At 44.7% G+C, this 23,233-nt stretch overlaps 1 long non-coding RNA gene across 5 annotated transcripts in view; it reads left to right on the forward strand.

Moving 5' to 3' along the window:
- LOC142655820 (uncharacterized) overlaps window positions 1–23,233 on the forward strand; it is a 326,804-nt gene that overhangs the window by 8,227 nt on the left and 295,344 nt on the right. For 4 of the 5 annotated variants that reach the window (XR_012849553.1, XR_012849555.1, XR_012849552.1 and 1 more), the window contains exons 3-4: window positions 12,102–12,200; window positions 17,784–17,903. This is a non-coding gene — a long non-coding RNA (uncharacterized LOC142655820). The remainder of the gene's footprint in view (window positions 1–12,101; window positions 12,201–17,783; window positions 17,904–23,233) is intronic. The other variant, XR_012849554.1, reaches the window with a different exon arrangement.

Here is a 23,233-nt window from a genome sequence, read left to right on the forward strand (position 1 = left end):
CTGCTACCTAGTCCTAGCCGAGCCTGCCTTGCTGCTGTCTGAGCTGCCACAGGTACCTATACGTACTATAGACATTCACCTGCGCCCTGTTGGCCAGCTGCCTTACCGCCAAGGCAGTACGGCCCAGTGGGTCCACAGAAGCTTCGTGACAGTACTCTCAGGCCATGGACCCCGCTGGCCGATTCAAGACCATGACGACGTCACAGGAGATGCGAGCGGATATGCTGGACCTCCGGTACCGACAGGACCAAATCCTCCTTACATCTTTGCACGTCGGCAGGAGGCACAGGCTGCTGTTCCTCCTACTACACCTCCTGGCAGTTTTGATCCTCAGACTACACCTCTTTGCAGTGTTGACCCACGTGTTTCTTTGCCACTTCCTGACCGCTATGATGGAGAAGCAAGTACCTGTCGTGGAGTTCTTAATCAATGCCAGATCCACTTCAGCCTGTATAGTAGGACATTTTCGTCTGATGGTGCAAGGGTTGCTTTCATCATTTCTCTCCTCACCGGCAAGGCTCTTGCATGGGCGAACCCTATCTGGGAGAGACAAGGTCCAGAGACCCGTGACTTCCAAGCCTTCCTCCGGACTTTTCGCATGGTGTTTGAGGAGCCTGGACGAGTCTCATCTGCAGCGGCATCTTTGATTAACCTACGCCAAGGAGACACCTCCGTGAGTACGCCATCCACTTCCGCACCCTGGCGGGAGAGCTGTTATGGAACAATGAGGCCCTGGTGGCTGCATTCTGGCATGGACTGGCTTCTAGAATTAAGGACGAACTTGCCGTCCGAGATCTGCCGTCTACCCTGGACGACCTAATCCTTCTGTCTGCCCAGATTGATATACGGATCCGAGAACGCCTCCAAGAGGTTCGACGGGAGGGAGCCCTTCCCAGTTTGGCTCCTACTTTGCAGCAACCCCATCTGTCCTCAGATGTCGATCCTCCTAAGGAGTCTGAGATAATGGACCAGTGTAAGCTATCCACCCAGGAGAGGCAACGCAGACGCACATCTGGACTCTGTCTTTATTGCGACCTCGGTGGCCATCTTGTGCGTCTGTGTCCCCAAAGATCCCAAAACCTGGGGTTGCTAGGAGTGACAACCTTGGGTAACAATGGACTTCCATCTAGTTTGTCCATACCTGTGACCATAGTGTCCGGCGAGAAAACGCATCAGGTTTCTGCGTATCTAGGCTCTGGATCCGATGCTAATTTCATTCGTAGAGACCTGGTGGACCTTCTGCAATTACCCACCACCCCACTGGAGAACCCGTTGACAGTTGCTTCAGTGAATGGACTACCTCTGCCAGACCCAGTTATAGCTGTGACCAAGCCGCTGAGGATCCAAGTGGGAGCCCTTCACTCTGAACTTCTGTCTTTCTATGTGCTACCCAAAGCTGTTAACCCTGTATTGCTGGGTCTGCCTTGGCTCCGACTGCATGCCCCAGTTCTGGACTGGAAATCTGGAGAAGTTCTCCAGTGGGGTCCTGAGTGTCAAGGTCGTTGCCTGGTGCAGATTCGGTCGGCTCAGCCTTCGCTGCCTCGGTCATTGGCAGGATTGCCGGATCATTATGCAGCATTTTCGGACGTCTTCAGCAAGAGGGAGGCGGAGACATTGCCTCCACATCGGGCATATGACTGTCCGATCGAGCTGATTCCTGGTGCATCCCTTCCCTGTGGTAGGGTATATCCTCTCTCCAGAGACTATGTCCATGTCCGCCTATATGAAAGAGAACTTGGAGAGGGGCTTCATACGAAAGTCTTCCTCCCCGGCAGGAGCCGGGTTCTTCTTTGTCAAAAAGAAAGATGGCTCTCTTCGTCCTTGTATCGACTACAGAGGTCTCAACCAGATCACGGTGAAGAATAAATATCTGTTGCCACTGATCTCTGAACTGTTTGATCGTATACGTGGTGCCAGGATTTTTTCTAAACTAGACCTGCGTGGGGCTTACAACCTAGTCCGGATTCGCCAGGGTGATGAATGGAAGACTGCATTTAACACCCGTGATGGACACTATGAGTATCTAGTAATGCCCTTCGGCCTATGTAATGCTCCCGTGGTCTTCCAGGAGTTTGTGAATGACATTTTCCGTGACCTCCTCTATGTTTGTGTAGTAGCCTATCTTGATAACATCTTGATTTTTTTCTCCAGATCCTATAACGCACCAGAGACATGTCCGTCAAGTTCTGCTACGGTTAAGGGAGAATTGTCTGTACACCAAGCTGGAGAAGTGCGTGTTTGACAAAGATGCTGTAAAGGATCTGCCAGGCACAGCTTCTGTGTCAACGCCCATAGGTAATCAGTCTGCACCTGCTTCTATGTCTGTGAGACTGACTCCATCTTCCACCACTCAGGATGGCAGGCTTAGGAGTGGGAGAGCCTATCACAGCCTGGCCAGACTGAGCTAGCTCCCGCCCTCTGTCTATTTATACCTGCCTTTCCTGTTCCTCCTTGCTTGTGATTCTTCTCGTTTGGTTTCCTGGCCCTGCTGCAGCTTCTTTAACTATTTGACCCTGCTTCATATTGACCCTGGCTTACTGACTACTCTCCTGCTCTGCGTTTGGTACGTCGTACACTCTTGGTTTGACTCGGCTTGTTCACTACTCTCCTGCTCTGCGTTTGGTACCTCGTACACTCCTGGTTTGACTCGGCTCGTTCACCACTCTTGTTGCTCACGGTGTTGCCGTGGGCAACTGCCCCTTTTTCCTTGCTTCTGTGTACCCTTATCTGTTTGTCTGTCATGCACTTCTTGAGCGTAGGGACCGTCGCCCAGTTGTACCCCGTCGCCTAGGGCGGGTCGTTGCAAGTAGGCAGGGACTGAGTGGCGGGTAGATTAGGGCTCACTTGTCTGTTTCCCTACCCCCATCATTACAGATGCTCTACCCTTCCTGGGCTACATCGTCTCGAATCGAGGTCTCGAGATGGATCCTGAGAAGGTAAAGTCTGTTCTGGAATGGCCACGTCCTAAAAGCTTGAGGGCCATACAGCGCTTTCTGGGATTCGCTAATGTTTACAGGCAGTTTATTCCAAACTTCTCCTCACTGACTTCTCCCATCTCTTACCTTACTAAGAAGGGTATGAACGCCAAGGTGTGGACTCCCGAGGCAGAGTCCGCATTCAATAGCCTGAAGAGTGCCTTCACGTCAGCCTCTATCCTCCATCATCTTAATGTCTCTCTGCAGTTCTCGTTGGAGGTGGACGCATCCTCTGTTGGTGCTGGTGCACTCCTGTTCCAGAGAGGTCCCAAGGGCAAGTCAGGGGTATGTGGGTATTTTTCTAAGCTCTTCTCTTCCGCAGAACGCAACTACTCGATGGGGGATCGGAAGTTACTGGCCATCAAATTGGCCCTGGAAGAATGGAGACATCTACTAGAGGGCGCAGCTCATCCGATCCTGATTTTTACAGACCACAAGAATCTGACCTACCTCCAGACGGCCGAACGGCTGAACCCTCGTCAGGCCAGGTGGTCACTGTTCTTTACAAGGTTCCAGTTTGAGCTCCATTATCGCCCGGCCGACAAGAATGTGAGGGCCGATGCCTTGTCCAGGTCTTTCAAGACGGAAGACACCATAGAGAGTGCATAGAACATTATTGATCCATCTTGCATTGTCTCTGTCAATCTCCTGCAAGTTGGGGACATTCCTCCAGGGAGGACATTTGTTCGCCTGGCTGATCGTGGAAGAATCCTCTGCTGGGGACACTCCTCTAAACTGGCAGGTCACGCGGGGGGACCGTAAGACCCGGGATCTGATTGCTCGTCATTTCTGGTGGACCACGCTGCCCAGGGACATTATGGACTTCGTTTCTTCCTATTCTGTATGTGCAGCCAACAAGGCCGCTCACTCCAGACCTGCTGGTCTGCTCCAGCCATTGCCTGTGCCCAATGCTCCCTGGCAGCATATAGCTATGGACTTTATTACGGATCTGCCTCTCTCTGCTGGATGCAGTGCTGTCTGGGTGGTGGTGGTGGACCGATTTTTGAAGACGGCCCACTTCGTTCCTCTGACCGGTCTTCCTTCTGCTCCTCAGCTGGCCAAGCTGTTCATCCAGCACATCTTCCGCCTGTACGGTTTGCCGCAGCATATTGTGTCTGATCGGGGGGTTCAGTTTACCTCGAAGTTCTGGAGAGCCCTCTGCGGACTCCTCGGTGTGAAATTGGACTTTTCATCAGCCTACCATCCTCCGTCCAATGGTCAGGTCGATAGGATCAATCAGATCTTGGAGAACTACCTACGCCACTTCATTTCCAAGCAGCATGATGACAGGGTGCAGTTGTTCCCATGGGCAGAATTCTTCTACAATAATCACACCAGCAAGTCTACATTGAATACACCGTTCTTCATTGTCTATGGCCAGCACCCACAAATTCCTCTCCCGGTGCCAGATTCTTCCAAGGTTCCAGCAGCTGACTCCACCTTTAGAGACTTCCTACAGATCTGGCAGCAAACTCGATCCTCCATCCTGATGGCAGTCGACCGCATGAAACAGAAGGCTGACACAAGGAGAAGAGAACCTCCTCAGTTTCTTCCTGGCACGAGGGTCTGGCTGTCTTCCAGGAATATCCGACTAAGGGTGCCATCATGCAAATTTGCTCCCAGGTACCTCAGACCCTTGGAGATCCTGCAGCAGATCAACCCTGTCGTCTGTAAGCTTCAGCTGCCTCCTACCCTCAAGATCCCCAACTCCTTCCATGTCTCCCTCCTGAAGCCGGTGGTCCTGAACCGCTACACCAAGACTCCTAGCCCTGTGGTTGCCTCCAGCGGCCCTTCAGACACCTTTGAGGTTCAAGAGATCCTGGACACCAAAAAAGTGAGAGGAAAGACCTTTTATTTGGTGGATTGGAGGGAGTTTGGTCCTGAAGAGAGGTCCTGGGAGCCAGAAGAGAACCTCAATGCTCCTGCTCTTCTGAAGAAGTTTCTCTCTCTCTGGTCCCAAGAAGAGTGGGCGTAAGAGGGGGGATACTGTAATGTCCGTGGCTGCGGGCTGTCAGCTCCGGTCCCCTCCTGACAGCCGCAGCCTTGAGTCTGCAAGCGCTGGCCCCAGTCTCCTCAGGAGACGCCAGCATTTGCGTCCACTCACTTCAGCCGGATCCAATAAGGTGCGCGCGCACGCTCGTGCCCGCTCTTAAAGGGGCAGCGCGCACTCCGGACCTTTTTAACAAACTTTGACCCGTGAATACCCTGGACTATAAGAGGGGTCCAGCCCCCTGCTTCAATGCCTGAGCATTGTTGTTGTTCCCTAGTTTGTCTATGTGATGGCCTCCAAGTGTGTTACCTGTTCCTGTACCTCTTCCTGTCCCTAGCATTCCATACCACCCTGGTCGAGCACTGTGCTGTGCCAAAGTCGTGTCGTGCTGTATTCACGTCTGACCTGCTTAACCTCGCCTGAAGTCTACCTGCTGCCTAGTCCTAGCCGAGCCTGCCGTGCTGCTGTCTGAGCTGCCAGAGGTACCTATACGAACTATAGACATTCACCTGCGCCCTGTTGGCCAGCTGCCTTACCGCCAAGGAGGTACGGCCCAGTGGGTCCACAGACCCTTCGTTATAGCCACAAGGGTCCAGCAGAAGATAACCTCATTTGGAGATGTTTCTGGAGCCAATCGCTTGTCACTAGGGTCTATTTTTTCTGGGTTGATTCACAAATAACCTATTAGATCATATTGATGATATCGATCAATGGCAAGACGAAAGATTACAATGAAATTACAAGTGGACGTGTTCTGTATAGATGGAGGGGCTCAAGGAAGTACAGTCTGACGCTGGTTGTTATAATGATCCTCAGTGGTGTACACGTCATGACATTGATAAATCTACTGACCAGTCCGCAGTGCAGTCACCCGATAGTGGTGGACTAATGGAAATCTGTTCCATGGTGGAAATTGACTTGAGAATTTCCCATGATACATAAATATGCAATTGTCACAATTCATGCTATGACTGGAATCATTTTCCAAGAGAAAATCACTACAAGATATCGGCTGCAATATTGAATAAGTATTAGATTGTATGATCAGCAGAAAATCTATGACCTCTATAAATAATCCGGGATCTTCATAGTAACTTCTGGCGAACGGATGAAGAAATATCGACGAAAATGTAAGACTTGCTGAAATCTAGAGACATTTGGGAGTGATTTGATAAGATAATAAGTGGATGACACAACACTAGATTGTAGGATTTTAGCAAAATGCTGTGACCCAAAATGGCAGCAGAAATTATGCAATTTCAGATACCGCAGGAAATGATGCAGCAGTAATGTACCTATGATTAGGGAAGCAAATTGTACAGAATGAGAACTGAATGCAGGGCTGTAGTATAACATCTCAGAGAAGGAGAGTATAGTGATAGCCATGTATCTGATAGAAGAGACAGGAGGATGAGAGGGGGTGGGGAAGGAAAACCGATGACTGGAGAGGGGGTTGTCTGGAGCCTAGAGCCGCTTGTAAGAAACACAGTCACTGTTTTATCAATGGCTTTCCCTGCAGCATTAAGCAGTAAGGGATCCTCTGACAATAGCCGAAACATGACCCCGTCTGTGACGCTATAGTCTCAGATAAAAATGGCACAGAGCTTTACATAGAGTCCCTTACTACAAAGGCACCTCTGCCCTTCTACTCGGGATGGATTGTACTACGACAGAGAGTTAATTAACAATCATTTTATTATTACCCTGACCGATGAGGATAGTAGTCTCTCTTTCTCTCTCTATATATGCTGACCGATTGTAATGCGCTCCGGAACATAGGTTATTATGTCTCACAAATCCTCAATCACTGTCATCAGTTGTTTTTCTTCCCAGTGGGATGGTAGTCATGGCTCACTGTAGGTCTCTGACAGTCACGATGTCTGCAATAAATGCTGCAGTTTATTTTCTAAAGCGTTGTTTAATAATTTATTGACTGATAAATATGTGACATATAAAAACGGACCCGAGACATTATACTGCTTCTCCATCTTGTACGTTGATTGTAGACGAGGTGACACAACTTTATCTGGCTAGAACCTGCTGAGTACTATACACAGTTCAGCCATAACATTACAACCACTGACAGGTGACGTGAATAGCATTGAAGTTGATGTGTTGGAAGTAGGAAGAATGGGAACATGTGAGGACTGCGACAAGCACCAAATTGTGATGGTTAGACGACTGGGTCAGACCATCTCCAAAATGGCAGGTCTTGTGGGTTATTCCTGGTATGTAGTGGTCAGTACCTACCAAAAGAGGTCCAAGTACGGACAACCGGTTAACCAGCAACTGGGTCATGGGCGCCCAAGGCTCATTGATACGCATGGGGAGTGCAGGCTAGCCCGTCTGGTCCAATCTCACAGAAGTACTACAAAGTGCTGAAAAAGTTACCGTTGACTATGATAGAAAGGTGTCAAATCACGCAGAGCATTGCTGCTTATTACTGCATAGCCGCAGACCAGTCAGAGTGCCCATGTTGACCACTGTCCACTGCTGAAAGCACCTACAATTGGCACGTGAGAATCAAAGCTGGACTATGGAGCAGTGAAAGAAGACGGCCTGGTCTGATGAATCACGTGTTACATCATGTGGATGGCCCAGTGCGTGTGTGTCTCTTACCTGGGGAAGATATGGCACCGGGATGCATTATGGGAAGAAGACAAGCTGGCGGAGGGAGTGTGATGCTCTGGGCAATGTTCTGTTTGGACACTTTAGGTCCTGGCATTCATGTGGATGTTACTTTGACACGTACCACCTACCTAAACATTGCTGCAGACAAGTACACCCCTTCATGGCAGCGGTGTTCCCTAATGGCAGAGCCCTCTTTCAGCAGGATAACGCGTCCTGCCACAATGCAAACATTGTTCAGGAATGGTTGGAGGAACAAGGGTGATTAGATCACAAGCTTCTTGTTGACATTCAGAAATTACATTTTATGGAGTGAATTCACACGCTGTGTATTTTCAGTGCGGATTCTGCACTGAAAATTTGCAGCAATTTACAGTACAATACATGTGAATGAGATTTTCTAATCCACAGAATATCAATTCAGATGCAGATTTTCACTGAGGATTTCACTCTTTACTTAGGGTGAAACCCGCACCAAAATCTGTGGCAAATCTGCAACGGAAAAAGTCTTCAGCGTGTGGACTCTTTCCTTCTTCCTTCTTCCTTGATAGGCACACCCAACCTGCATTGTAAATAAAAGGGCAATCATGGTGAGCTCAGCTCTACATTTCCTTTCACTTTTATATCTACCTTTGTTAGGCCTTTAAGGGTATGTTCACACGCAGTGTTTTCACACGTAATTCGGGCGTTTTACGCCTCGAATTACGCCTGAAAAGACGGCTCCATTACGCCTACAAACATCTGCCCATTGCTTTCAATGGATTTTGCGGTGTTCTGTTCTCACCAGGTGTAATTTTACGCGTCGCTGTCAAAAGACAGCGCGTAAAAAGACGCCCGCGTCAAAGAAGTGCAGGTCACTTCTTGGGACGTTTTTGGAGCCGTTTTTCATTGACTCCATTGAAAAACAGCTCCAATAACGTCCGTAAAATACACCGTGAAAAACGCAAGTTGTTAAAAAAACTTCTGAAAATCAGGAGCTGTTTTCAGGCAAAGACAGCTCCGTAATTTCAGACGGTTTTTTCTACTGCGTGTGAACATACCTTAACACTTTAATTACCATTAAAAACTCCATTAATGGGTTTTCCAATTTTATGAAAATGTGTAATGTCTAGTTATGTAACTTTCTAGAATCTTTATGTTTCATTTCCTCACCATTTTCATGACATCTGCTAGTTGTCTGTGAATTAAAACATTCTTATTTACATTCAGAAAAAAAGGGAGAGCTATTATACATAGAACAAGACCTGCTTCTGTGTGATTAGGGAGGGTTTGGATGAATGTTTCCATTCACTAACAGCAAGCAAAGATCTTAAAACACAGAGTAGATTAGAAAGATTGAGAATATTTATTATACAATGATCAAGCATTATTTACATAAAACTGGAAATCCCCTTTTACTGTTCATCTAGTAACAATAGGAGTATTACAATAGGGCCGCCTATATTGCATAAAGTATCCTTGGAGACAGAGAGCGCTCTAAGTCCAGGTTTCTGCAGTTTGTATACCTTGATAAAGCGAGACTTTATGACCAGTGATGAAACGGGGGTTGTGTGAGGCAGGCGGCATGGAAGGTGACCCTGTTCTGGAGACGGGTGGGGGTCCCAGAGGTGGACATTTCAGACACAGTTCAGTTTCTGCTCTTTATCTCCATATTTGCTTAGTGTCATGTGAACAATTATTGTCAAGTTCTCTTTGGGCTTCATTCACACTTTCCTGCATATTTTGCCCTCTTAGGGTAGAAACAAACTAGGCGTAAACACTGCGGATTTCATTGCGTAAAATCTGCAGCGTAATACAGTAGCAGAAGTATCGGGAATCTCATCCCCACAAAGGCGGAAATAAGCCGCCAAGAAACGCTTATAAATTGACCTGCAGCATGTCAATTTATGCTGCGGAATCGCTGCTCTTGTGTCGCGGATTTTCCCCATTGAATTCAATGGGGTGCTTAAAACCACAACAAAGTGGTGTGTGTTGCGACAAAATCACAAGTAGAAAAAAAAAGTTATACTTACCCAGAATTCCCTGCTTCCTCTCTAGTCCGGCCTCCTGGGATGACGATTTATCCCATGTGACTGCTGCAGCTGTCAAATGGCATGCAACGTTATCTTAGGAGGCCGGACTACACACACAAGAGAACGAGGGGGTTAGTAAAAACGTTTTCATTTTTTTTCAGCGCTACTTTCCAGAGCGGAAATTCCGCCTGAAAAACCACACCGCAATGTGGTGCGTTTTTTTCGGACAGCATTCTCTGCGGTGTTCATGGCGGATACGCTGTGCAGCTTGACGCAGCGTATCCGCCCTGAACACAGTGTGTGTGTTCCTACCCTTATAAAGGGGCACAATACGGACTGTCCTGCTATGGTAAAATGGTATCTGCATCATGGGTTCTGATTAGGAAGGAAACTGCGATATAGTTCCAGGTCCGTTATATGCCAGAGACTACCAGCACCTGAAGGACCCTATTGACTGATATTTGGTTCTGTCATGTTGTCTGATGTTTTCATGGGAAAAATAGGGCTGCATGTAGTTTCAAATCTGACAGAATCTGCGATGAAGGCTTCGAAATTAGCCTCCCATGCAGATTTTAACAGAACACTGTACCCCCAAATCCTTAGGCTACATACACACGACAGTGAAAAACGTCCATCACACGGCTGTTTTCAGAACAATGAAGTTCTATGGGTGTATTGACACGGCTGTTTATTTAACGGCCCGTGAATATTGGCCGTCAAAAAAAAGGACATGTCCTATTTTTGGCCATTTTCACAGCCAAACGGCTCCCATAGAAGTCAATGGATCAGTTTTTACCGGCCGTTTTTCAAGAAACAATCCTAGTAAGGGCCGGCGAAAACTGATCCTGGCTGACTACTCCACGCACACTGGGCTAATTTGAGCGCCGAGCCTGTGGAAGCCCTTGACATTACTGTCATAGTGCCCACATAGATAGTGCCACAGTGCCCACTTTATATGTGGGCACTGTGGTACTATCTGCAGTGGCACAACGTGGGCACTGGCCCTATGTGGGCATTATCTACAGTGGGCACTGTGGCACTATCTACAGGGACATTGCAGCACTATCTATATGGGCACTGTGGTGTTTTCATGGGGTTAAGTAAAAAAAAATAACTGACAAATGAAATCCATCCTTTTTTATTTTTTTAACGGCCATGAAAAAACGGATGGCAAATGGCCATTAAAAACAGACACCCTGATGCAAAATGGCCATGAAAAACTGACAGTTTTTAATGGCCATTTTTTTTCACTGTCATGTGAATGCAGCCTTAGGCCTTATTCACACGAGCGTATTTCACATCCGTGTTACGCGCGTGAAAATAACGCACGTCACACGGACCTATGCAAGTCAATGGGGCCATTCAGGCATTCAGTGTTTTTCACGCAGCTTGTGTCCGCTGCGTGAAACTCACTGCATGTCCTATACTTGTGCGTTCTTTGCGTATCACGCACCCATTGAAGTCAATGGGTGCGTGAAAATCACGGACAGCACACGGACGCACATCCGTGTGCTGTGCGTGATTCACTCAACAGTTGCTAAAGAAATGATGAGAAAAAGAAAACCACCTCCTTCAGTTTATTTTGCTGACGTAAAAAACGCATGACATACGGATGACATACGCGCGTAAAAAACACTGACAAGCTCCACACACTGATGCCACACGGAACCGCAACGCAGGAAAAATGCTGCGTTTTTTACGCGCGCAAAACGAACACGTTCGTGTGAATAAGACCTTAATCACACCGTGCAATTGAGGTACTTAACGACATAAAAAAAGCATGTGTTTTACAGCAAAAAAAATGTAATTGGAAAATGCACCAAATTGCGGTGAAAACGCATTAATTTTTTTTATGCGGTTTTAACCGCACCTCAACCGCAACGTTAAAATACAGCCTTATACTCTTCTTGACTTGTTGCAGTGACTTTATAGAACATGGCGCACTATTTGATATAATTTGCTCATGTCTGTATTTAGCTTTTCTGTTTATACTAATAATATTTCACCCGACTTCCGTTTACATAATTTCTCCAATCTTTGAGACGTTTTATGTCAATGTCATTCAGTCTTCTCACGTTGGATGAGGAATTCACTAGGTCCCTGATCAAATCCTGTCCCACCTCCTTCACCAAAGACATCCCCACCCATCAAAGATGTATATTACTACCTACCTCTGCATGTACAGTCACACATTCTGTTGTTCTGGGGAAGAACTGGTTTTATGTTGAATCATTTACACATTTGGTATCTACAGATATAAGGTCACATATACTCCGTGTCCAGTTCATGTGTCTTAATATAATGGTCACAGTTAAGGTATACAAAGCAAAACCTGATTAAGCCATGATTAAGAACGCAGGAAGCGTTTGAAACGCGTAGGCTCCTTCAAATTTCCTCACATCTCTCCTAAGCACCCCAGGACATCGTTCAGATTGCTCCTGAATTTTTTAAGAAAATCGCTCATTAAACTTGGAACAAGTTCCGTTTTATTCACAGCTCCGCTGGATCCACATCGTCCTTGTCTTCCACTCAGCACATCGCGCGCCGACGCGAGGATCCGTGCGGCATTCGAAGTGCAAAGTCTACACACCTAAGGTGAGCTGGAGGTTTCGTCTCCCCCTCTTGTGACTAATATACACTGCAGAGTTTACTGTCCTGTCTGGTGCAGAAATCTCCTGCCGCTAGCTGACGTTCTATTAGGCCCCAAATATTAGGTTTTTGACCCTTTAAAAGGGGTTGTCCACTACCGGACAACTGATGACCTATCCACCAAATCGATCATCAGTATATGCGTGTCCGACACCTGGACCCTGCACCGATCAGCTGCTCCGGCTGCTTGCGTGCACCGGATGTTATTGCCCATTATGCGATGTATGGAGCCGGAAGCAGTTGGCTCCATACATAGTATAGCAGCCGTGTTGCAGAACTTCAACTCTGCTCCTATTCACTTGAATTGGAGCAGAGCTGCAGTACTGCAGCTCGGCCACTATTCCGTGACCGGAGCCAATTGCTTCTGGCATTGACATCCAGTGCCCGGAGGCAGCTGATCGGTGCGAGGACCAGGTGTTGGACTCCCACTGATCATATACTGATGACGTATCCGGTGGACAGGTCATTAGTTGTCCAGTAGTGTAAAACCCCTTTAACTTTCAGAAATTTTACAACTGTTGGGAGTTCACTTCATGGGAACTTGTGCGTCCTTTCTGGTACAGTGCTTTGTCTTATGTTGCCATAGACCATGACTGGCATAACACCAGTGGCATCTCTTAGTAAAGGTGTGAAAGGAGGCAGTAAGATGGTCCGTGTTGTTAGATGAGGCCCTTTTACACAAACTGATGATCATGCAATAAAGCGCTCGTACGAACGCTGGTTTTTGATCACTGATCTGTGTAATATGACCGCACATAGGACACTATCCTATATGCGTCCTATATGCGGTCAGCTGCGATACATACACGCCAATATCCTCACTATGCCATAATCTGCAATAAGTGCTTGATGAAGGTCATAACTTGACCGAAACGTCGCACATGCACATTGGCATAAATAAAAAGATTTAAGAATTTCACTCCAATTTGGTGTGTCGAGTACTTCCTTTGCTAATATAATTGGATTGGGTCCCTATTCGTGCACCCACCACCATCCAGTGCTGTCCGAACCCTTGACAACTAAACATGGCAGCGATCAGCCGACGAACGAGCAAATATTTGTTCATTGGCTGATCGCAACTTTTATGCTGCCATGCAAATGGTTGTTTGTCGGCAGCACATCTCGACGTGTAAACAGGGGATGTGATACCGACTGTATGGAGACCAACGATTATATTAGCGATCATTCGGGCTCATACTCCCGATCATGTAAATAGAGCATACGAGAGCTGATCGACATACTGTTATTGTCAATCGGCGCTTGTTACCAGGCAGAAAATCTGCCTGTGTAAAGTTAATCGGGGAGATAGATAGCAATGATATAGATATTTGATAGATATGAGATAGATAGAAATGATGTAGATAATTATAGCTACACTATATATATATATATATATATATATATATATATATATATATATATATATAAGCACTAGCCAATATCATGATTTAACAAATAGAAAGATTGGTCTTGTTTCCCATAGCATCCACTCCGAGCTCAGCTTATATTTCTTAAAACTGCTTGAAAGCTGCGCTGTGATTGGTTGCTATGGACAACAAGGCCCGTTTTTGCCTGTTAGATAAATGAGGCCCAAATTTTTTTATTACGGCTCAAAGAATACGTTTTGATTTTGCAAATAGTGACGCTGAGAAAATGATTTGACAACAAAATAACGAAACCTATGTATAGTGTGTTTCTACCCCGATGTTACGAAGGAAGATGAATATCTGGTCATGAGGAAAATGATAAATATATATATAAATTAGGACGGTAATAGGGTGTAGCCTATCTTACTCCCCACACACGTAGGAAAATAAAAACGTATTTACTACAAACTGTTCTGCGGTGCCGAGATAACAGGGTGCGGAGGCTTTTATAAAGACGTGAGAGGAAGAGCGTGAGATTCATACAGCTTTTATGTTAGATTTGTCACTGTGCCAACGTAAATTGTCAGAACTGTCTGTGGGTAACCTGCCATAGGCAGAACCACGTGGTATTTCTACCAATAAAATCCAAAATATACACAGTCGATTACCTAAAAATCAGATCTGTAGAAGGCTGCAGCCAGGAAAATGTAAAATCATAAATGTCATTATCATCGTAGGAGTACCGTTCCAAGATAAAGATACCAAAGTAAACGATAGACCTTGTTTATATGCATTGGATAAAATGTATGATCCCTTCATAGGTTGGGGAGTGTAAATATATTTGGTGTAGCGATAGATGGAATTGTTTAAAGGTTATCTAAACTTTAAAAAAAACTTGTGACATGTCATAAGTTTATATCGGCGGTGGTCCGAGCATTGAGATCACCATTGATCGCTAAAATGAAGCAGCAGAAGCGATGTGCTGCACCGATTAATTTCTGATAATCTTTTCTCATGTATGGGTTCAATAGAGTCTATGGGCCCGTACACAGCTCACCCGAGCACTTCTGCTGCTTCGTTTTGGGGATCGGTGGGGGTCTCAGTGCTCGGACCCCCACCAATCAAAACTGCTGACGAGTCACTGGGACATGTTACTAAAAGTTTAGTTACCCTAAAAGGTAAATATTGATAGAGCTACCCTGAAGAGGCAGAACGATACACCTATGTATACAGGATACATAGAAGCTGTATCATAAAAAGTAAAGAAAATTTTTAATAAAAGTAAAACATAAAACATTCATTAATATAAAAATTAATTTCAAAGGAGTACATAGCCTTTAAGTCCGCCAGAGCAAGAGGTTCTACTGGTCAGCGGCACTTCGTTCTTGATCGTAGAAGGTGATCCCGAGAAGGAGACCCCATTCGCACTTATCGGGCATATGGAAAGGGATTGTCCTAATAGGACAAACACATCAAAGCAGATCGTGAAAATAATTATTTTTTCCCCTAGATAAGACCTAAAGATAAGATATGAAAAAGATATAAAGCTCCAATTTTACACAACAAGAAATGGGCCGTGCAAAAAAACCCCCAAAAAAACCAAAACCTTCACAATGCAGAATTCCAAAAGGTGACATTTTGCTCTGGACATCAAGGCCAAAAACACGCCCGGTCATGAAAGGGTTACAAATAGCCAGTTATTTTGTGTATACAACAGTGTTTATGCAACTTTTGCACTAAAATGGCCATGCTGGTAGTTTTGGGAGCGTTCCAAGGTGGAACAGGGTCGAGGCTTACAAATGTCCCTCAAGATATTTACTAAATTTCTCTAATTGAAAAACTGCCCTGGTTGACCATACTAACCAATCAGAGTGCAGCTTTAATTTTCTCATTAAATAATTAACACTAAGCTCAGGCCAATAGTTTCCTATGCATCGGTCTAGCACATCCTCACAACACACAGTGCCCTGTATACAAACTAAATGGAATACATTAGGGGATACGTCCACTCTACTTTCGTGTCCTAATTTAAATAGCAACTGGTGACATAGTGCCTGTCCTATACTGTAATAAAATTGAGCTCCAGGGACTGGAATCGATACATAGTGAAACTTATGATACATCCTCTTATGGTTCGGCCTCTGTGCAGTGTTCATGTTGGAGCAGAGGAGTTGTGCAAGAAAACACTTCCCAGAGTCTTACCCATGAACGAGGCAGAGTCAGTACAGGGTATATATCAGAAAGTCGTGCCGCATCCTGATGCCAGCCTCCGCAGCTCCATATTCTTATATTATAGTTTTAACCTTTAGCATTGCTGATTGAAGGTTACTGCTTCTTAAAGGAAGAGAACTACCCGGTACAGGACATCTATAGGATAGCGCTCCCTGGTGTGTATGCATAAACAGCTATCTATTTATAGCTGTAACCAATGTATATAATGCAGAATGGCCTGTACATATAGAAGTAGTGCACAGCTCTCTGTTTAGATTCCATACAGAACATGTTATTTTGGATATAATTATGCACAACTGTTTCACCTAAGAATAGTCACATTTTACTAAGTTGGTGCTCTTGCACACGACCAAGTGACACGGGCCGTTTTTCATGGACCCATTCACTTTAGTAGGTGAATCAGGTCTGTGAAAATGCACCCGACTCCCCGATCCGTGGAAAGACAGAACATGTCCTATCTTTCCACAGGATAACGGACGGCACTCGGGCGGCGCACACGGTCATGTGCATTAGGGCTAAGTATATGGAGCAATGTCATGGATAGTGTCAAAATAGCGTCTACTATAAGGCCCATTATACAATAGGAGTGCATCGTAAAAGCGGTATTAGAAGCCATATAAGGGCAAGTTGAGCTAATAGAGAGGGAGACTCCCACATAGGACTGATCCCCATTATTAGCTAAAAACTGGGAGCTGCGTTCAGCAAAGACCACCGGTTCCAATTAAAAAAAAGTGAAGGCCTACTGTATTTTTTCAGCTGGAGTTCTGCCACAGCATTAGGCCTTATTTACACGAACGTGTTAAACGTCCGTGTGACGGCCGTTCAAACAACGGCCGTGACACAGACCTATATAATTCATTGTGGCCGTTCACACGGCCGTTGTTTCAACGGACCGTGTAATGGATCCGGGAGAAAATAGGACATGTCCTATTTTCTCACGCTTCACGCATCCCTCTATAGACTCTAGTCTATGGGGATGCGTGACATCGCGTCCCGCAGCGCAGAGCACGGATGCACCTCGGACATGAAAAACTACAATTTCTAACTTCCAAGATGCGCAAAGTTCGTGTAAATAATTCCTTATAAGGAAAGTAAGCATTCACATTATGGCATTTATCAAGGGCATACATACCATAGTGGAGGCAAATGTAGCGCTAAAAAGCTATAGGGGAAAAAATAAATTATGTAAAAAGCAGCAAAGCTGGAGACAGAAACTCATTGCCAAAGAGTAAAATTAACCCTAAAACTTTTTTTATTTATGTGAACAGTAAAAAGTTAAAATGCAGAGGGATCATGTAAATTCTGCATTCATTTTAACCTGTCTAGCCCAGGAAGAAGTGCAAAAAGATAAAAATCAACAAATCACTGGGTCCTGGTGGCATACACCCCTGAGTTCTAAGGGAATTAAGTACATTGGTAGACAGACCATTATTTCACATGTTGGGCCAATATTCAAAAAGTGAGCCCGGAAACTATAGGCCGGTGAGTTTTACTTCTATTGTGGGTAAAATTTTAAGGGTTTTCCAAGAGATGCTATTCTGGAGTATCCCAATGAGTAAACCTATAACTCCATATCAACATCGTTCCTGTCACAATAATCTGATCTGTTTCTATGAAAAGTTGTAGACTGGACCGGTTTTGAGTTTTTGGATGTTATATTTTTTGATTTTTCCAATGCATTTGATAAAATGCCACGTAAAAGGTTGGTACATAAAACGACAATGCTTGGACTTGGAGAAAATGTGTGTAAGTGGGTAAATAACTGGCTCAGTGATAGAAAACAGAGGGTTGTTATTAACGGTACATACTCAGGGGGGTCACCGTTACTAGTGGAGTACCACAGGGGCCAGTATTGGGCCCTATGTTGTTTCATATATATATTAATGACCTTGTAGACGGATTGCACAGAACTTTTCATTTTTTTTTGCAGATGATACTAAACTGTGTAAAGTCATTAACACAAAAGAGGACAGAATTCTATTGCAAATGGATCTGGAGAAGTTGGAGGTTTGGGCAGAAAAGTGGCCAATGCGGTTTAACACTGATAAATGTAAGTTTGTGCACTTGAGAAGGGAAAATATATGTCACCATCACATACTAAATTAGAAATTACTGGGTTAAACCCACATGGAAAAGGACTTAGGCCCAGTTCACACTGTGCTTTATGGCACTGATTTTGACGATGGAAGCCTGGAGGTAGAGGTGTTTTTTCCCAGGCGGTCTTTGACCGCTCACTGAAATAAAAAAGCGTTATGCTCTTTCTTAGAGAGGTTTCCGTCTCTAAACCTCCATTGAAAAGTTTTTGATGCGGGTTTTGTATTTGCATAATAAAAAACAAGCCTAAAAAAAACGTGTCAATAAGCGTGTCAAAAAAACGCTTGCATTTCAAAATCTGCCTCAAAAATCCTGAAGAAATTTGGAGGCAGTTTTTTTTTCTGCTTGGCGAAAAACGATATGTGGACATATCTATACAAATTGTAGTTTAGAACTATAGCAACTAATGTCAGGCAGCTGCTGCCAAGCCAAATAAGCTCATGGAGGCACTTTATAAATCTGTAGTCATACATAAAATAATGTGTACAGTTTTTGGCACCAGTGCACAAGAAAGACATAATAGAGCTTGAGCGGGTTCAAAGGCGGGCAACTAAAGTAATAAATGGACTACAGTACCCAGAAAGATTATGAAAATTAGAGTTATTTAGTTTAGAAAAAGAGGTGACCTAATGACTACGTATAAATAGATTATAGGTCAATATAGAGATCTCTCTCATGATCTATTTATACCCGGGGCTGTAACAAGGGGCAACCGCTACCTCTAGAGGATTGAAGGTTTCTACACAAACATAGGAGGGGATTCTTTACTGTAAGAGCAGTGAGACTATGGAACACTCCACCAGAGGAAGTTGTTATAGTGAAATCCCTGAAAGAGTTAAAAATGGGCATGTATGCCTTTCTTGAGCGTAATAATATTATAAGTTATATGTATTAGATTACTGCAGATGCGTCAGTGATACAGGAATTTATTCTGATTGACATATTGGAGTCAGGAAGGAATTTTTCGCAAAGATGAGGAAAATTGGCTTTTGCCTCATGGGGGTTTTGCAGTTTTATGTGAGCCACTGTCCATTGTACTACAACAAAATGTGAAAAAAAGACAGCTTCTTCAGATGTTGGGGGTAGTCTCCTCTATACATAGTAAACCATCAACATTTAGATTTGCGGCAGCGTTGCCGGACTTTGTGCACAGCAGCTAGTAGGGACGTTGTAGATACCTCTGTGTGCAGGTGTATAGAGAGTCTACACACAGAATATATTGCAGTGGAGAAGATCAAGTCAAGGACATGAATGTTGTTCCCTGCCCAGCTTTATTTTATTCATTATTTCCTCTGTTTCATTACAATGAATAGGGAACCACGGTGAGTAAGTGGTGGTTAGCGGAAAAGAGAAGTTATTATTCAGACGGAGGGTCACGAGTTGGGAAATTCTTTAGGACAAGCAAAGTATAACCACAAGAGCGCGAGTAAAGAATAATACTCATCTTTGTCACTGCTTTAGCTCCACGGAGGGACATAGTTGAGAATAAGTGTACGTTCACATGCAAAATCAAAAACGGCTGAAAACGACAGAGCGGTTTTCAGGGGAAAAAGAGCCTTTAATTTTCAGCAGTTTGTGTTACCAAAAACGTTTTTTTTAGGCGTTTTTTGGAGCTCCAAAAACTGCTAAAGAAGTGACATGCTCCTTTTTACGGGGCTTTTTTTTGTTTTTTAAAACAGCGGCTTAAAAAAAACACCCCACTCTGAACTAAACTCTGTTTTTCCCATTGAATTCAATGGGCAGATGTTTGTCAGCGTTTAGCTACCGGTTTTTGCAGGTGTATTTCAAGGTGTTTATGTCCCAAAATATGCCTGAAAACACAGCATGTGAACATACCCTAAGGGTATGTTCACACAGAGTTTTTTTGCAGGCAGAAAAATCTGCATAAAAATTCAATTTTGAGGCAGATTTTGACCTGCTTGCACTGGCGTATTTTTGGCCATGAAAACCGCTTTCTCTGCCTCCCATTGATGTCAAACCTCCCATTCTCTGCCTCCCATTGAACGTCTGAAGAAAGAACATGTCGCATCATTTTCCCACAAGCGTTTTGTTCCGCCGTGGGGAAAAGACGCCTCCACCTCCCATTGGAATCAATGGAAGGCGATGTTTGCCATTTTTTGGCGTGGTTTCCACGTCAAAAAACTCATTGTGAACTAGGCCTAAGGGTTAGCACTCTTGCCTTGCAGTACAGGGTCAAGGGTTGAGATTTTTTTCTATATGTTTCGTGGGGGTCCTCTCACACTATAAAACATGTAGTACTTACTAACCTCCAGTAAGATTTCCTGTAGTTCGTGGGTATGCATGCCTGAGATAAAGGGTCTGCTTTGTTTCTTTCCTTAGGGACAGCGACACTCTTGTCTATGGGCTGTGTCTGGCATTGAGACAGTGACTTGATAATGTGAATGCATTGAACTTCTTAATGCCTATGTATAATCTGGCGCCAGCTTTATTGGTGATGAGGCTCCTGTATAGGAACCTTAAACAGATTTACTGACTTTATACACCAGCCAATATTTTGCCGGTCTTTTAGGGTTCCCCAAACCAACACTATGGGGCCTGGTATTTTAGAGAGCACTAGAACTAATTAGATAAATAGTAAAAGGAACCATCAACAATCAATTTATCTTCATATGAATTAATTTTTTTTTATAAATAAGTTCAACTTCCCCTTTAATAATCGTACACTGGGATCCCAAATGTGACATTTCTGCCCTACTCTATATCAGTCAATCAGATTTAATCTTTTTCATTTGTCCAGATTTCCTCATACTAGTGATAAACTGGTAACCCTACATCATCCTGCGCTCCACCTGTATAACTATATGGTAGTAAATAATAAATTGTCAGACTTTCTTAAGTCCATCAAGTAAAGGGTTACAGTCTTAAAGTTGAGGATAGTTTATTAAGATTGTGTTGCTTGTGTACACATTGGGTTGTGTCTCTGTGTACTGTAAGCATTGCTCAAGATGACACCGGCAACGTGGACCCTGAGTACACAACATCTTCCAGGAGAAACCTTTCTCATTAGGACTCGAAATTGTCCTTGTATGTCACGTGTGTTTTCACACAAATACAGCCCTAGATGTTACCGAATGCTGTGAAGACCTTCATTGGACTGACACTGCGGTGGAAATACTAAAGAGAACCAGTAATATGCGTGACATGGCGGTCATTACGTAACTAAAACGCCTCTCCATGACTAGAATAGACAATAAATGGCCTAGAAAATTATCGAATTACAAAGTATTTCATACTAGCATTGGGTATTAAAGGGGTTTCCACTTTGTCCCCCAAAAATAAGCTGATCACAGAATGTTAAGGTCCTATTACATCGCCTGATATTGGCCGTGAAAACGAGCGCCGATCGAGTCAGCTCATTGACCGGCGCTTGTTTGCTCCTTTCACAAGGAGCTATGTATGGGGATGGGCGATAATGACTACGATCGCTCGTCCCCATACATTTCCATCATGTCCGCAGCACATCTCCCTGTTTACACAGTAATATGTGCTGCCGACAACGATAATATTTCTGGCTGCATAAACAATACGATCAGATGATGAACGAGCGTTTGCTCGTACATCAGCTGATCATTTCCCTGTTTACACAGAGCAATTTTCGGGAACGAGCATTCATGTGAACGCTCGTTTGCCCGATTATTGACCAGTGTAAAAGGGCCCTAATGGTACTTTTACATGGCCCATCGTGGGTTGTGTAAAAAAGCGCCGATCAACGAGACAGCTCGTTGATCGGCGCTCGTTTGCTCCTTTTATAAGGAGCTATGTATGGGGACGAGCGCTCGTCCCCATGCTATTTTATCATGCAGGTGTTTGCGCGTTCATCAGCCGATCGTTGCGGTTTACACAGGGCAATTATTGGCAACGATCTGTGAACGCTCGTTTGCCCTGTAATTGGCCAGAGTAAAAGGGCTCTTAGGATCACCCAGCAATCAATTGCAATTGCCCAGGGTACCTATACCCAAAAGGGACTTCAGGCTGGAAGAAACAACATTCAATGTATAGTGGTACTGAAGCCTGTCATGAGTGGGGTTTGCAATCGAACTCATGCTAAGCACTTGAGCCTCTGTGCCACCCTCACAGACATTAGCAACAAATACTTCAAGTCCAGTTGAAGGGAAAGGGATGTACTTGGTCTGGAGCAATGTTTAGGTAGGTGGTACGTGTCAAATTCACATCCACATGAATGCCAGAACCCAGCAGATCATTGCCCAGAGCATCACACTGCCCCTTCCGGATTGCCCTCTGAATCGACTGATTGAGACTGTGCTGTTGGTACAACATTTCAGCTTTTGGGGTCCCACTTTTAATATTGTTCAGGGCCTCACTTGGTCTAAAACTGGCTCTGAATGGACTGCTGTATACACCAGATCTAGTCTAGGAATAAGGCCCCATGCACACGACCGTGCCCGTAATTTGGACTCGTAATTACGGGCATGGCCGGCCACGGGCAGCCGGACGTTTTTCCGGGCCGTGCTCCCATTATAAAGTATAGTAGCACGGCCCGTAAAATAAAAAAATAGAACATGTTCTATCTTTTTCAACGGCACGGGCACCTTCCCGTAAGAAAACGGGAAGGTACCCGTGGCCAATAGAAGTCTATGAGCCCGTTATTGCGGGTCGTGATTACGACCCGTAATAACGGGAGTTTTTACGGTCGTGTGCATAAGGCCTAAGGAAGTTTTGTGAAAATGTTATGGGGGAAGTAAAGACTAGCGTTTCATACGCCAGACTTCATATTTTTATTAAAAGGCGCACAACTCTTAATAAATTAGGCGCATTTCTGGTTGTCTGTGCGCCAGCAAAGGAAAATTAAACTGAAATTATAGGAAAATAATTATGGTAAATTATAGTAAATTTGCTGGGCCATGGGTGGCTCTTCCCTATACACTAAGCCCCGTTTGCCTTTTTCTTAAAGTCGCAGAGGCGGCGTAAAATGGCAAAAAGTCGCAAATTATTGTGCAAATATGGCATGCACCATAATTTGCACGTTTTTTACGCCCTTATACTGGCGTTTAGCCAGAGAAATTCCCCCCAATGTGATTAGGAAATATAGGTGTCACTTATGGGTAAAATGTACAGATATTAGACAGTGGTAGGAAGGAGGAAGAATATCCAGAGAACTTCCACATCAGGTTAACTAGGGAAGGGGGAGCAGCAGCTACAAAATTCTGCTAAAAAATGACAACTCAATGTTGGGTATCTGGTGTGACTGTTGTGAGACTACAACTCCATGTCATGATTGGCATTGATGCAGACTGGGATCCTCCT

The sequence above is a fragment of the Rhinoderma darwinii genome, chromosome 6 (genome assembly GCF_050947455.1).
Source record: "Rhinoderma darwinii isolate aRhiDar2 chromosome 6, aRhiDar2.hap1, whole genome shotgun sequence".
Classification (NCBI taxonomy): domain Eukaryota; kingdom Metazoa; phylum Chordata; class Amphibia; order Anura; family Rhinodermatidae; genus Rhinoderma; species Rhinoderma darwinii.